The following is a 13,542-nucleotide window of genomic DNA, read 5'->3' as shown; positions in this document are numbered from 1 at the left end:
ATATTATTAGCGCTCAGTAACAGACAAACCATATAACATAATTTTGCAGACCTTCTATATGTATGTTGCTTGTTATTTTCAACGGACTACAAAAAAGTGGAAGCTCTACATTGGATTTTTTTGGGTCTATTACCTCAACTTTTTTACTGATTGATCAGTGAACCGATTTTTATAATTATTTTTTATAAGAAATCTGGTGCCATGTGATCCCATTTAAATTCGTATTAGTTTTACTAGTTTTTAGTTTTTTGTTAAAAAAAAATATATTCTGATACCTATATTCTTTTTTAATATACTTAACAGAATTTGTCGAGCGTCCGTATGTACACTGAATGTTATTTTATCTGTGAGAATTTGGCTCACTAATCACGCTCAATGCAATTGAGTTGTCTTTGTTACGTAGTTTGGGAAGTCGAAGCGGAAAGCGGTTCGTTAGTAGAGAAAAAGCGTTATATTTTATTCCTGTTCTAAATTATTACCAGGAGCAAAAACATAGAAGTAACTATCGTATCATATAACTAAATCAACAATTACGCGCATGTAACAGACACGCTATTTGTACATTGAAACTATTTGAATCCTAACTCTCTTCAATGTTTGCTGTTCATTAATTAGTATGTTTGTATTTACACGAATTGTATACCTTTGAAATATAGTCTTTATTGACGGATTTGCGGTTTCGGTAGTTCGTCTAAAACATGGCTTATTTTCTTTCGTAATGATAATATAAATGTGGTATTAATACGCATAATGCCAATAGAGAAAATAGAAATCAGCTGGTACATTTTTTTAAATAAATCAAGCCTTATTTAAAAAGTAATAATAACGACACACAAATGAATTAAACTTTCATAGCTTAATAATATGGAAATGATACCTAATAAAGTAAAAATACACGTTAATTTATTAACTAGTTAAGTAGTATTGATTCGACTATAATTATATATTTCGAGTATAAAGCACGTAGTATGCTTATTGTAGGATTTACAATATTTACTGTACGCAAAGTTCAACGAACCAAAGCATTGTATTTGTACCTACTTAGCTATAAGGTAAAATTCCCGTTTCAATAATAAATTTATGCACTGACACTGAGATACGGAAACTTTGTTTTTGTACTTCCATTAATGAAATTGGAACTGAATAAATTGAATCATGTTTTTATTCTGAAATTCAAGCTTCATTTATTCCCATACGTCATTTGTGTTAATAATTAGGTTAAAGAGAAATAAACATATCTCGTATTGAATTTATTGATCACAAGGGAAATAAAACGACATTATCTACTATACAAAAAACACAATTAAGTGCTTTAATCTATCATTAAAATATCTCACACAATTTCCAAAGTAAGTACTAAAAGGATGTCATAATTATTCCTATCATCAGAGAGATCATTTTAACACAAAACGGCTCTCCCATTTTCCTCTCCCTTCTCCATTTTTTCCTATTCTGTACTATACCTCACTGGTACTTTTAGTCACATAAAATTTGGCAAATTCGCGACGTAAAACCGCGGCGCAATCTAGTCGTCTTGTTCTCGTGTACTTCCTTAACAAAAAGCATGTTCAGATAATTACAAGGGCTTATAAAAACTATTAACACATACAATTCCATTGTGTGGCAGTCATTAATCTTATACGAGCAGACCTCACTCAGATACGCTGACTACCTTTTAATGGATAAGCCTTTGGGTACTGTCGAATTAAGTTAATCACTTTATTACCTACATTTGAAATTTATATTACTTTAGGATTAGAAACGAGGATGGTAATCGCGGAGTAAGTTAATGTGTGTGTATATCAGTTTAATATGATAATAAAATTGTTTATATTGTTGCTTATATTTTCTTCTATTCATTCGATTTTAAGAACAATGAAACAATAGAAGAATAATTATCAACGGTTATAATGAATTGGATAAGGTTCTATTTTAGTTTTTATCTATAAAGCTTTATTTTATTCTGCATTACAATTAACTTATTTTTTAATTATTCTATTGTCTTTCTTATGTACTCTCTATAAAATTAATCATTTCATCTTATTAGCTTTTAGTATATCGATAGAAATATATTAGTAAAATTGACAGAAACCCGTTATATAATAAGCATTTAGGAATCCAAGAACACAAGAAACAATTGTATTTTGATTTGTGAATTGTGACTGAATAATGCCATCATAAAAGGACAAACGTGATATCATTGAAAGTAATACTAAGATTCGAGCAATATTATTTCACTGAGTTGGTAGAGATATTCGCATAGAAACATGACACCTGATATCAAATAATAATTTATTTTCTCCCACACAACAAATGTATTTGCAGCACCACATAAGATTCTGCGAAATCTTTACGATAAAGGAGCTATTCTTTATAATAAGTTTCCTAGCTTTCCATCCGTGTTTTGGTCCGCGTAAAAGGAAATTTCCATGAAAATGTTTCAGTGTGGTAAAAGGTAATCTACAGGTATCACTATCTAGAGTCCTAACTGTCTTCAGTCCCAAAAATCATACTTACCATAAAATCGCTTCGTTACTACGTTAAATAAAGACAAACCTACAAACACACTTTCGCATTTATAATATTACAAGGATATTATAAATATAATGAAATCTTCTGATATATTCATCAGTTCATCACGGAAACTCCGTAACACATCTCACTGCAGGGATGGAAATTGCTACTTTCCAAGCCTCCGTGTCATTCAATTGTCTAATAGAAACATAAACTGTTGTAATCTAATAAATCTAATAGAAGTTCATTTTATTCACGTTAAACAATTGTTATATATATTTTGTATTCAACTTATTTTGAAAAATAATTAAAAAATGTCTGGTTAGGCTAATTAATTTCATTATTTCATATGACTACTTTCATTATTACTTTAAAACATCTAGATCCCACACAAAAAACCTATTTTATTAGTAGTTTAGTTGCTAAATAAATGGAAATGATGCAGATAATGTCACATGAAAAAGTATTTATAATATGAAAGCTAACATATATAAAACGAAGCAGAACACATGATTAACACATTTCATAAAGGCTTGTCAACTTTCCTATCACGGGTGATGCGGCATGTGTTAAACGTAAAAACGGTATTAAAAAAGTTATTTAATATTCTGCTTCTGACTTACAGCACGTATAATTACTGAGCTGTCTAGACTCGAGAGTACAACAAGCGCTCATTCTTGCATCATTTCACTGCGATGCTCACTTTGTCGAGAGATACTGATCACAATACCGTATTGTACCTTTTTCAGGTTCTTTCCATGGGGTAAACGATTAGACGTGTTTCTAGCCAACAATTAACTGGAAATTTATTGTCTGGTTTGAAGAAAAGGGCATAGTAACCTAGCATAATATGTATGTGGAAGCACGTATACCAAGATTACGTCTTATTGACAAATGGTTACTGCATACAGTTAATTAACTTCTTTAATTGTTTTTTTTTTTTTTTTTAATTTTCCAGTTATATCTTTCAAAACAACAAAAGCACAACACAACTTACATAAGAATAACTATATCAACAAATGTGTCGCTTAACCTGAAATGGTTTTGGGAAATAAAGGTATAAAAGAGTGAAGAATATTCAAGGATATATGATGCGAATTTAAACCACTGTGAATGTTTGGTAGCGTGCGGTGTAACTAAGGAATTTATTACTTTAAAAACAAAGAACAGAGACGTAGACAAAGGAAACGTTTCGGTAATGTATAGCTTGAAATAGAACAATATCACCGCAGTAAAACGTTAATCTAAGATGTTTACATCGTTTATATCTCGTTAAAAAGATAGCTTCTACATTTACTCTACCTAAGATCGATATCATCAAATCCAAAGTAATGAATGATCTTTTAAATAATGTAGGTAATAGGAATACATATTATCTTTATTGCAGACAGGGGTAGAGACTATGTCATAAAAACCGAAATCGTATAGATTGTGATCAAATTCAATTCAAATTAGAATTTTCGATAACCTATTTATTCGGTTTATCTGTAGTACTGTCGAATGAAAACTCAATATTCTCAATGCACTAGTTTCTTGGCACAGATTTAATTCAATACGCTACTTTTCATTAATACTATTATCGCCATTTGTACCTACTCTGTGTATACCAAATTTATCTTGATTACTAAATAAATATTTAAAATATATAGTTCGTCATCATTTCTTACTAACTACTTAACTACTTTTTTTTTTTTTTTTTTTTTTTTTTTTATAGTGGGGAAATCTTCGAAAGATACCCACGGCCCCCGGGGATGGAGCCAAGGGTTATGTCGGCGCCTCCTCCTTCCTCTGCGAGGCGGCATGAGCGGAACACGTCTCATGTCACCTCACTGCCCCGGACGATGGAGCATGTCCCCGGTCCATCGTCCAGAGCCCTTCGCTAGGGAGGCAGGTCGCGATCGCTAGCGACCGCGACTCGGCGTCGGCGCCTAAAGGGTCGCCGGCGCCGCATCGGGTCCGCGAGAGGGTTCCCCTCACGAACCCGCTCCGCCTCCTCTTTTCGCACCATCACCTCCTCACAGAAGGCGACTACCGCACGCCAGGACCTGGAGCCTCCAACCATGGCGCGAACCAAGGACGGGAGCGAGAGATCCGGCCCCACAGCAGCGACCAGTCGCTGTCTAGCCACGGACCACGCAGGACACACACTCAGCGTGTGGTCCGCTGTATCCTCCTCGCTTGGGCACCAATGGCAGGCCATGGTTGGCTCCCGGATCGCGACTCGACACAGGTATCGTCCGAAACACCCGTGTCCAGACAGTACCTGTGTCAAGCGGAACGTGAGAGCCCCATGTCGTCTGCTGCACCATTCTAAAAGGACCGGCCGGATGGCCTCCACCGTCCTTACACCTGCAGTTGGGTTCTCGAGACGCCGCACCCATTCCTCCATCAGACGCTCGCGAGCCGAAGCCCTCCAGCGCGAGACTTCTTCGGGGTTTGGTTCCAGCCCCGAAGACCTGGACCCAGCAATTCGTCGGTACACGTCCGCGAGTACAGCAGCGTCAAGTTCCCAAGGGGGGGTTCCGGCTAGTACGCAGGCTGCTTCAAAGAGACAGTCCGATATGCCCGCGATATTCTTAGCGCCATAACCCGTTGCGGACGACGCAGAAGGGGTCTAGTCCGGGCGCTAAGAGAATCAGCCCAGATGGGCGCTCCGTACAGGGCCATTGAGCGGATGGCACCGGTGTAAAGCCGGCGACAGCTATCTCCAGGCCCCCGAAAACTACTTAACTACTAACTTAACATATTTATGCCTTATTAAAAATCATTCAAGCATATTTTTTCGCAGAAACGAACAAAACATAATACACATTTAATAGCCCTCACTCAATCAGATTAAAACAATATGTAATAAAATGACGTATTTGCAAACACAACACATAATCTACATTTTAAAAAAGTCGCCCAGATTAACCCATTGAACCCTTTTTAACGAACCTCGGTACCGTTTTAAACGAATTTTAACACATTGGAATTTAAAAAAGCCCTCCAGCCATTTCGTTATAACGGGTGGCAAATAAAATTATGATTTTTACACTCTACACAATAGGTATTATAATTCCAAAAAATATAGGTACCATTCATTTCGCTTTGTGGGTCGTAATTAATGAAAATTCTTCACATATTATGTGTACATACATTGAATTGTTGCAATTATATAGCTAATAATAGTCTGAAATACATTTCTGTAACAAGGGGAATAATATTACTTTATGCTGCGTGCTCGGGTTATCGTAGGTTTTAAGAATTCATCATAACGCCATTATGGATAAAATATTGCAAATCTAATGTGATTGTGACTTGAGATGTATTTAAAGTACTACACTGTGTAATGTAAGTAGCCAAATTAGATACTTGGTAAACACTTGCTTTGTTTTTATTCTTGGATAGAATACGTGATTGTAGAAATCACATAACTTTTCGATCGATACGATTACGAAAATTCAACCTTCAACGAGTTTTATCAAATTGGATACGCGTTAATTTAGATGATAAAATAAAATCAGTATAGGTAGAGTAACACAAATAATATATTGTCATTTTCAACATAACGTTAAAGTTACGTCAGCTAAATAATTATCAACTGCAGTAATAACATTATTTTTAATCCAAATCAGAGTTATATTGCAAAGTTTGTACACAAATAGCAATAAAGGTTATATTATTACAAATAATCATGATTATAACAAGTGTAATCGAGCCGAATCGCGCCATAAAAGTTTATTAGGTAATTTCGTTACTCTGTATGGCTGTACACTAAATACTTGTTAAATTACTACGATTATTGCCTTCGCGTGTCTAACGAAGGAATCACTCTAGATCTAATTAGGGAATAGATAATGTTGCTTATCTGACAAACGTGGGTAAAAATCTTGTTTAGGAATTATTTACAACTAGCGGTCCGCCCCGGCTTCGCCCGTGGTACATGTTTACGTTTTCTCTACATAAAAACCATCCTCGTACTTCAAGGAATATAATAAAAAAGAATTATCGAAATCGGTTCAGCCGTTCTCGAGTTATGCGCTTACCAACACATTTTGCGATTCATTTTTATATATAAGAAGATACAGTAAATGTACATACAAGAGTTTTAGAATATGCAATGAGACTTCCTGGTATGAGTTAGTATTTTGGTTCTAATTTAATAATTACAGAAACCTCTAACCGAAATAGCAAAAAGTGGAGCTTCGTAAAAACTTTGCGCGTAAAGTGCAATAATAAAGTATTCAGATAGAATATAAAATAAATAAAGTTGCAAATTAGTTCACTCGAAAAGCTCGGTTTAATTATTAGGTAATAACAACAAAGCGCTATCTATCGAGGTGAAAAATAGAGAATAACATGAATAAGGAACAGGTCAGAATACAATAAAAACCGAATACCAAACCCATTTAATTAACGCTATCAATACCGTTATCAATGAACCAATACCGGTACCAATCAATAATCTAATAACGCGTTACTGCTATCTCTGCTCATTTCAGCAGTCGGTACACGTCCGTTGTGTCGTTGTGGAATCGTTTATTTTACTCTACACACATATTATGTAGTTCATAAATACCGTTATTTATATATCGTTGTGAAATTCCTTTCGAAGAAAAAGCAATTTATAATCTGTTTTCTTGCTAAATTCCGATTGGGGTACCAAGTACGGGGTGAAAAAGCATTTGTTATCGTGTTTATTTTTTCTCTTAATTCACTTTCGCAAAAGAAATTGCTATTTAACAATACCACAAATAAAATTTAACTAAAAATAACTATTCCCTAACCATTGATCAGACGCTTACCAACATCGCTTTTAACAAGCGCAACGATAAATTGCTCTACATCCCACATAATACATATATTAACATTTGAAAGCAATCTAAAATCAAACAAAATATTTGTACATAGTTCCTATAATTTAGTATTAACAACAATCTGTTGAAATTACACGATTCGAATACGCAAATATGCACATCACTAAACAGAGAGCATTGATCATAATACATGCACATGAAAACAGCTGAATGATTTGGTTGGATGATTTATCGAAAATAGACGAAACTACAGGAACGTATCGAATACATAATTCCGTATTTACCTAAACAAATATTATTTTAGTGATATAATATAAAGGGATAGAAAAGATGTTTTTTGTCTAGAAAACGTGAAAAGATTAATATCAAAAACTACAAGACTTATATTAAAAGTTATTTTATCAGTAGGAATAGCTATTAGGAATACATACCTATATTTTACTGAAAAACTACACTAGTGCTCTATATTTATTTCTTTTACCGTCTGAACAGGGAAAACCACGCCACGCCAATTGGCTCTAGAAATAATATGTCATCCGATATAAAACATCATGGATAAAGAACTTAACATTCAAATCTATTAAAATATTAGATGTAATAAATATATGGTACCTACTATGTATGTTCTAAGTTCTAAGAATTGCGGACTCATTACAAAGCATAAATTATTTTGCTTAACAATGCGAGTTTTGATGTTCATTCCAAATTAAATGTATGCCAATTAAAGGCACAATGGCTGGTTAAATGATATTAGATTAAGATTTATCATACAATCTTATAAAGCAGAAATAGCATTTCCAATTTTCATGTACCCTACATTAACGTTTTTTAACACGCTTCTATTAGCTTCACCTGTATGTTTGTGTGTTTGTATGTAACCGACATGCTTGTATGTAACCGGCTCCTTTAGACTCGATTTTGACCCACTTTAAACGGACAAATTTAATTCAAACTTTGTAAAGGTACTTCTCTTGTGAGGGCTCATGGGCGGTGATGATCGCTCGCTAAAAAAACTTATCAAGGATCAGTTAAAAAAACGAGTTTAAGTGTGCTCTATTGTTTTTTTTTTAACTATATTAATTATTTCAGTATAAAAATTACTTTACAAGAGTAAAATATATTAACCAATACGCATAGTTTAATTTCCCTGAACTTGTATTGCGTATTTCAGACGCGGGAAATATTAGTCTTCGACATTTAGCGACATAATAAATCATTTTCAGTCTAAGCATGTCAATTTTGACGGGTGCTGTATACACCCATTTGGGCTCAAAGAGACCCCAACAAAAGATTTTATAGCCATTCACAGGTTGACAAGTGTGGCAAATATCTGGAACGATATAATTTTGTGTTAAATATAAACATAGTAGCGGTATATAAGATTCAAACTAAGAAAGGAACATGATTGAGTCAAAAATTTCAATGACAATTTTTAAAAATTCGGTTGGCGCATCATTCAAAACATCTGGTATTTTTTACTCATAGTATAGCTGTCTTATTAATTTCATTAAAACGAACTCTTTACGGTCTAAGGTACACTGTTTAAAATTTAACCATGCATATCTACTGGTAATTTTGCCAGTTATTTTTTGCTCATGATAAAATTAAAGGAATCGCAAGCGTGTCGCTCTAAGTCATATCAATTACATAGACTTACATCTTAAAAAATCATCTTCAAGGAATTCTTTCCGCTTAACAGTTCAGAAAATGATATGCAAAAATCTGCAAATAGCCTTTATAGACCTTGGATGTTTATGAATCACAATTATATAACTCTTAATGCGCAAAAATGCGAAAAATAATACAAAAATATTATTTATCTCTTATATCACTAACGAGCAAAAATCAATCAATAAGTTGAAGTACTTAATAGAACACATATTATGCTATATATTTCAACTCATGCTCCACTTCAAAACTCGCGTAGGTACTTCAATAATTTTTTAATGTTTGTATAAATTCAGTATTTTATCATTTATGTATATTTTAATATATATTAAACCAGCTTTCCACACGTGGCTTCGCCCGCGCAAATTATATAATAAACCTTTTTCTTTTTTCTCTATCTACTAAAACTCATTCGTTGCTTTTAAAGATTTAAAGCCTATGTATATAGGGATGGACAGACAGCGTCAACAACTTTGTTTTATACTATGCATTGATAAATAGGTAACACAAAAAATTGCACAAATTTTATGGCAAATAGTAAAACACTCGTGATATATCGACTTTCACAATACACATTATGAAAAGCTTTTAAATAAATAAAGCAATTTATTTCTTTAGCGCTAATATCAACTAAATTACTTCTCAACAATCCAATTCCACATGATAGTATTCGATTAGCGAAACAGGCGAAACAATATTGCAAAGTGACAGACTTAATAAACGATTATAGAGTCATGCATTCTAAATGAGATGCTTTTTTGTTCTCTACGTAGGTGTCATGAAAAACATAGTTAAAAGTGAAAAGAAGTATTTTTATACGCAAATATCCTGCGTAAAATGTGTTTACAAATTATCCGATTTACTAGAAGCACATTTCATAAGAGAAATATTCACATAACTTGGTTGGTTTTTTTGTTTATTTAATTTTAAATGAAGACACTTATAGCAATCTATATATAGAAGTACTTATAAACTCGTTCAAGATTCTAGTTATTCTTCAATGGATTTGTCAATTACAGCCGGGATCTAAATAGGATTGAATATACTTAGTGTGCATTCTACAAAGTATAGCTGCTTTAATTTATCGCAAGTGTTGACTAAACTCTTGGTTTTTAGTAGATTCAAATAAGAAGTGATTTGCAAGTTTTTGTGCAAGTTGCATTGTGCAGTTCTATAGAAATTTATGTTTATGACACATACCTAAAAGCTTTGTCGCCTTCAACTTATTTGAAAAATACGATGAAATTTCACATTCACATTCGATTCACTTCATTAGAATTGGAAACAAACATGTCCATGATTTTTATTAAGATATCTCGTACTTAGAAATTAAACATATGATTGAAGCCGCCAGGGCCTTTTTAAAAGTGAACCGTTACTAATAACTATGCTAGACCCAATGAGTTGAGCTTTCCCGAAATGATCACTTTCATGTCCTAATTTTCTTGAAATTAGGAATATTATTATAATAAAATGGCGAATGGTTTCAATTTTAGTAAAGTTTCTTAATTTACGATATAACGAGTCGCAAATGTACATCAAACCAAACATAAACAAAGGGATAGGTACCTATTTCTAAATGATTAATAAACAACGGATTAATTTTCGCATGATAACTTTAAAATATGTATAATCTCTACTGAAATGATTTTAGAAATTGTTTAAAATATAATTTACACAAGACTTAAAACTTTAACAATCCGTGTGAACAATAACAATAATGAACTTAACAAACTGACGCCCTGAAGTTCGATGTCCTTTATTGAGGACAAAACAAGTTTTTCAATAAAATCTCCGATATGGCTGGGAGAAGTTCCTTGAGGTTTTTTTTTAAACCATATTCGCAAGGAATTTAAAATAGCTAATAAAGAACTGGCGGCATCGCATACCATTTTTTAGGGTTCCGTACCGAAAGGGTACAATTTTAGGATCGTAATATTCGTAATTGTAAAGATAGTACTCAAAATGAACATTGTAAAGACATGATAAGAAATTATTTACATTTAATTTACTCAGATACATATTATTAGATATATTCAAAATAAAATCAAACAATAGCAAAAATTTGCAAATAAATGTAAATAGGTACGTAGGACTCTACAAGGAAAAATTTGTGCCTCAACCTATAAGAAGTTCATTAAAATAATCCTTGTCTTGAATCACATAATGACTTCAAGTGTCGTTTATTTCAATAATAAAACAATGACATCAATTAGAAGTACATTTAAACTCCATCAAACATTAAGACAGTTGTTAAACACTACTAAAAGACTAACTCACGTATGAAAAACGAATGTATTGTGACTTAGAAAATAATTCTAATGAACAAAAATTCCATAGTGAATATTATTTGCCAGGCATTTTTGGATACAAACAAAAACATTCGGCAACCGAACATCGATAAAACTAAAACAAAAGACGAGAACAATGGACACCATAAGCCACTTAATAATAACAAAAACAGTTATGAATGTTGAATGAGTTGATTCGTTCTTATTATTCCACTTTTTACAGCCAAAAAGTTGCATCTCTCCACAAATAGGTGAGTTTCATGAATTGGGCTTTCCAATTATGAATGGAATTCTACTATAACTTAAACAGCCCTTACGAACTCTTTTGTTTTCCATTTTAATGACTAGAATAAATAACTCTACATTATGTACTTTTTGCAATAACCGAACATAGAGCTTGTTTTTCATTCATCGTCTAATAAGAATGATAATTATTATTCTTAGACATCTAACTTACGAGGAATAAAAATAGTTTAAGTTTGCGAGGCCCGTGAGCCAAGTTGCGTTCTAAGAAATACTTATCAGTGATCGACCAGCGGCCAGAACATTTGAAATTCTTCTCGGAGCGGTCCTTCGCATGACTTATTCTTCCGCGCTCGATCTAACACGGTCCCGTTATATAACACACGTTCATCCGCGGATATTCGAACACCGGTACTTACTGCATCGATTATGTCACCACTCAGCTGGCATAGAACGTAAGGGTCAAGCGAAGTTTTGAGTTTATCGTGTGGAACAGGCGGCAGAGCGAGCGTTCGCACGTCGCGGCGGAATGAATTAGCGGGTCGGAGTCGCGGGGTCGATGGAGGCGAGGGTGGAAGGGGCTCGGAGGCTGCGGACTCACCGTGCGGATGGTTACATAAGTCGCGAGAGACAGCGAGGACACGTGCAGCCCCTCTGGGGCATGGAGCGCGACTGGCGACTGAGACCGCTCGGGCGTCGCCGCCCATTGAACCACGCTGGGCGATACCACCCAGACGATTAAATAGCCTTCACGTATGCGAACGCTTTAGAATACGAGGCTAATAAACCTTAACTACGCTCCGATTCAAGGATTTTAATACATCCTTCAAGCGGCCATTTCATATCTCGAGAGCTTTGGAACTTTGACAGAATATAAGTACGATAAGCTTAATATTCCTACGTTTATAAGTGTATGCACTTAAGGGTATCAGTGAATGGATATTTTACAGAGCAAATAAAAGCTAAAAGATGAATTGAAGAAAGCTGCAGATAAGTATCTGAGGTTGTGAAAAGGTGATCTGAGCTTTAAAGTGATCTGTCCCGACCGATTTGCTTGACTGTTAAGTAGAGTAAGAAAATGAATGTAAAAAAATCATATTAATCTAAAATTAAGGCTTTTATAAATTCTCATGTTTACAGGATATTCAACAGACTTAAAGTAGATAATGTACCTACTTATATAGTATAATTTGTTTCATTTTATAACATTGGTAGGCTACTATTATTGTGATAGGACTAAAAATTTTGGTAACATAACAATTAATAAATTAACATCCTTAAGTTTTTAGTAAATATAGACTTGTTGGCGCCCGCTTCAGGACATATTTTTTTGCAGAATTATATTTCCATAGTAAATCTATCATAATTTATTTATAATAACATAACCCACAAACTTTTTAGATTTATATTATTAGTAAGTATCTATCAATTTCCATATTGAATAAAGAAAAAAAATTTGAATCAAAATTCGCCAAATTATTTTTTTCAACCTGCATTCAAAAAACATTTTCTGGCGTAGTAGGGTAAAAATATAGCCTGTATTTGTATGTAAGGAATTTGCAACTTATTTAATCGTATACAATATCAATGGGCGGCATTCACGTCGATGTGTGTAGGTTTCATTCATATTTTTAGCACAGGAATGCTGTAAGGGTTTTGAATTTTATAAGCTTTTTACTTTTAATATAAAATGTATACAGAATAATAACACTTGCGTGATTATAACACTGTTTTAGTGCGCGCGTAATATTTAGTTTCTTTCTTGACTCTACCTACCATAACTACCAATTTACGCGCCAGACATTTTAACATTAATAATTATCTTAATATAATATTATTTTTCATAACATGGTATGGAGCATAAAAATATGAATAAATAATATGCAAATACAAAGATTTTTCGGCAAATAACAACCCTCAAGTCTAGTTACGCTTTTCCACTTAATATTAAATATTAAAATTATAAACACAATTCCACGTACATATTACTTAAAGATAGCGTTGTTTTCTGAAAACTAATAAAACAT

The 13,542-nt window shown here is 33.5% G+C and overlaps 1 protein-coding gene across 5 annotated transcripts in view; it reads right to left on the bottom strand.

The window, feature by feature from the left end:
• The window catches only part of Ih (hyperpolarization activated cyclic nucleotide gated potassium channel Ih), a 186,481-nt gene extending 174,224 nt beyond the window's left edge, over positions 1–12,257 (bottom strand). For 2 of the 5 annotated variants that reach the window (XM_089705383.1, XM_089705386.1), the window contains exon 1: positions 11,935–12,171. The gene's annotated coding sequence lies outside the window, so the exon portion shown is untranslated. Of the gene's footprint in view, positions 1–11,934 lie in introns of all 5 variants that reach the window. The other 3 variants (XM_089705384.1, XM_089705387.1, XM_089705388.1) reach the window with 3 other exon arrangements.
• Positions 12,258–13,542: the final 1,285 nt, after the last annotated feature.

This window comes from Colias philodice, chromosome 16 (genome assembly GCF_061535455.1).
Source record: "Colias philodice isolate Cphi_HAF_F1 chromosome 16, ilColPhil1 Martin Lab GWU primary, whole genome shotgun sequence".
In the NCBI taxonomy this organism is placed as follows: Eukaryota; Metazoa; Arthropoda; class Insecta; order Lepidoptera; family Pieridae; genus Colias; species Colias philodice.
This window is presented reverse-complemented; position numbering and strand designations above follow the sequence as displayed.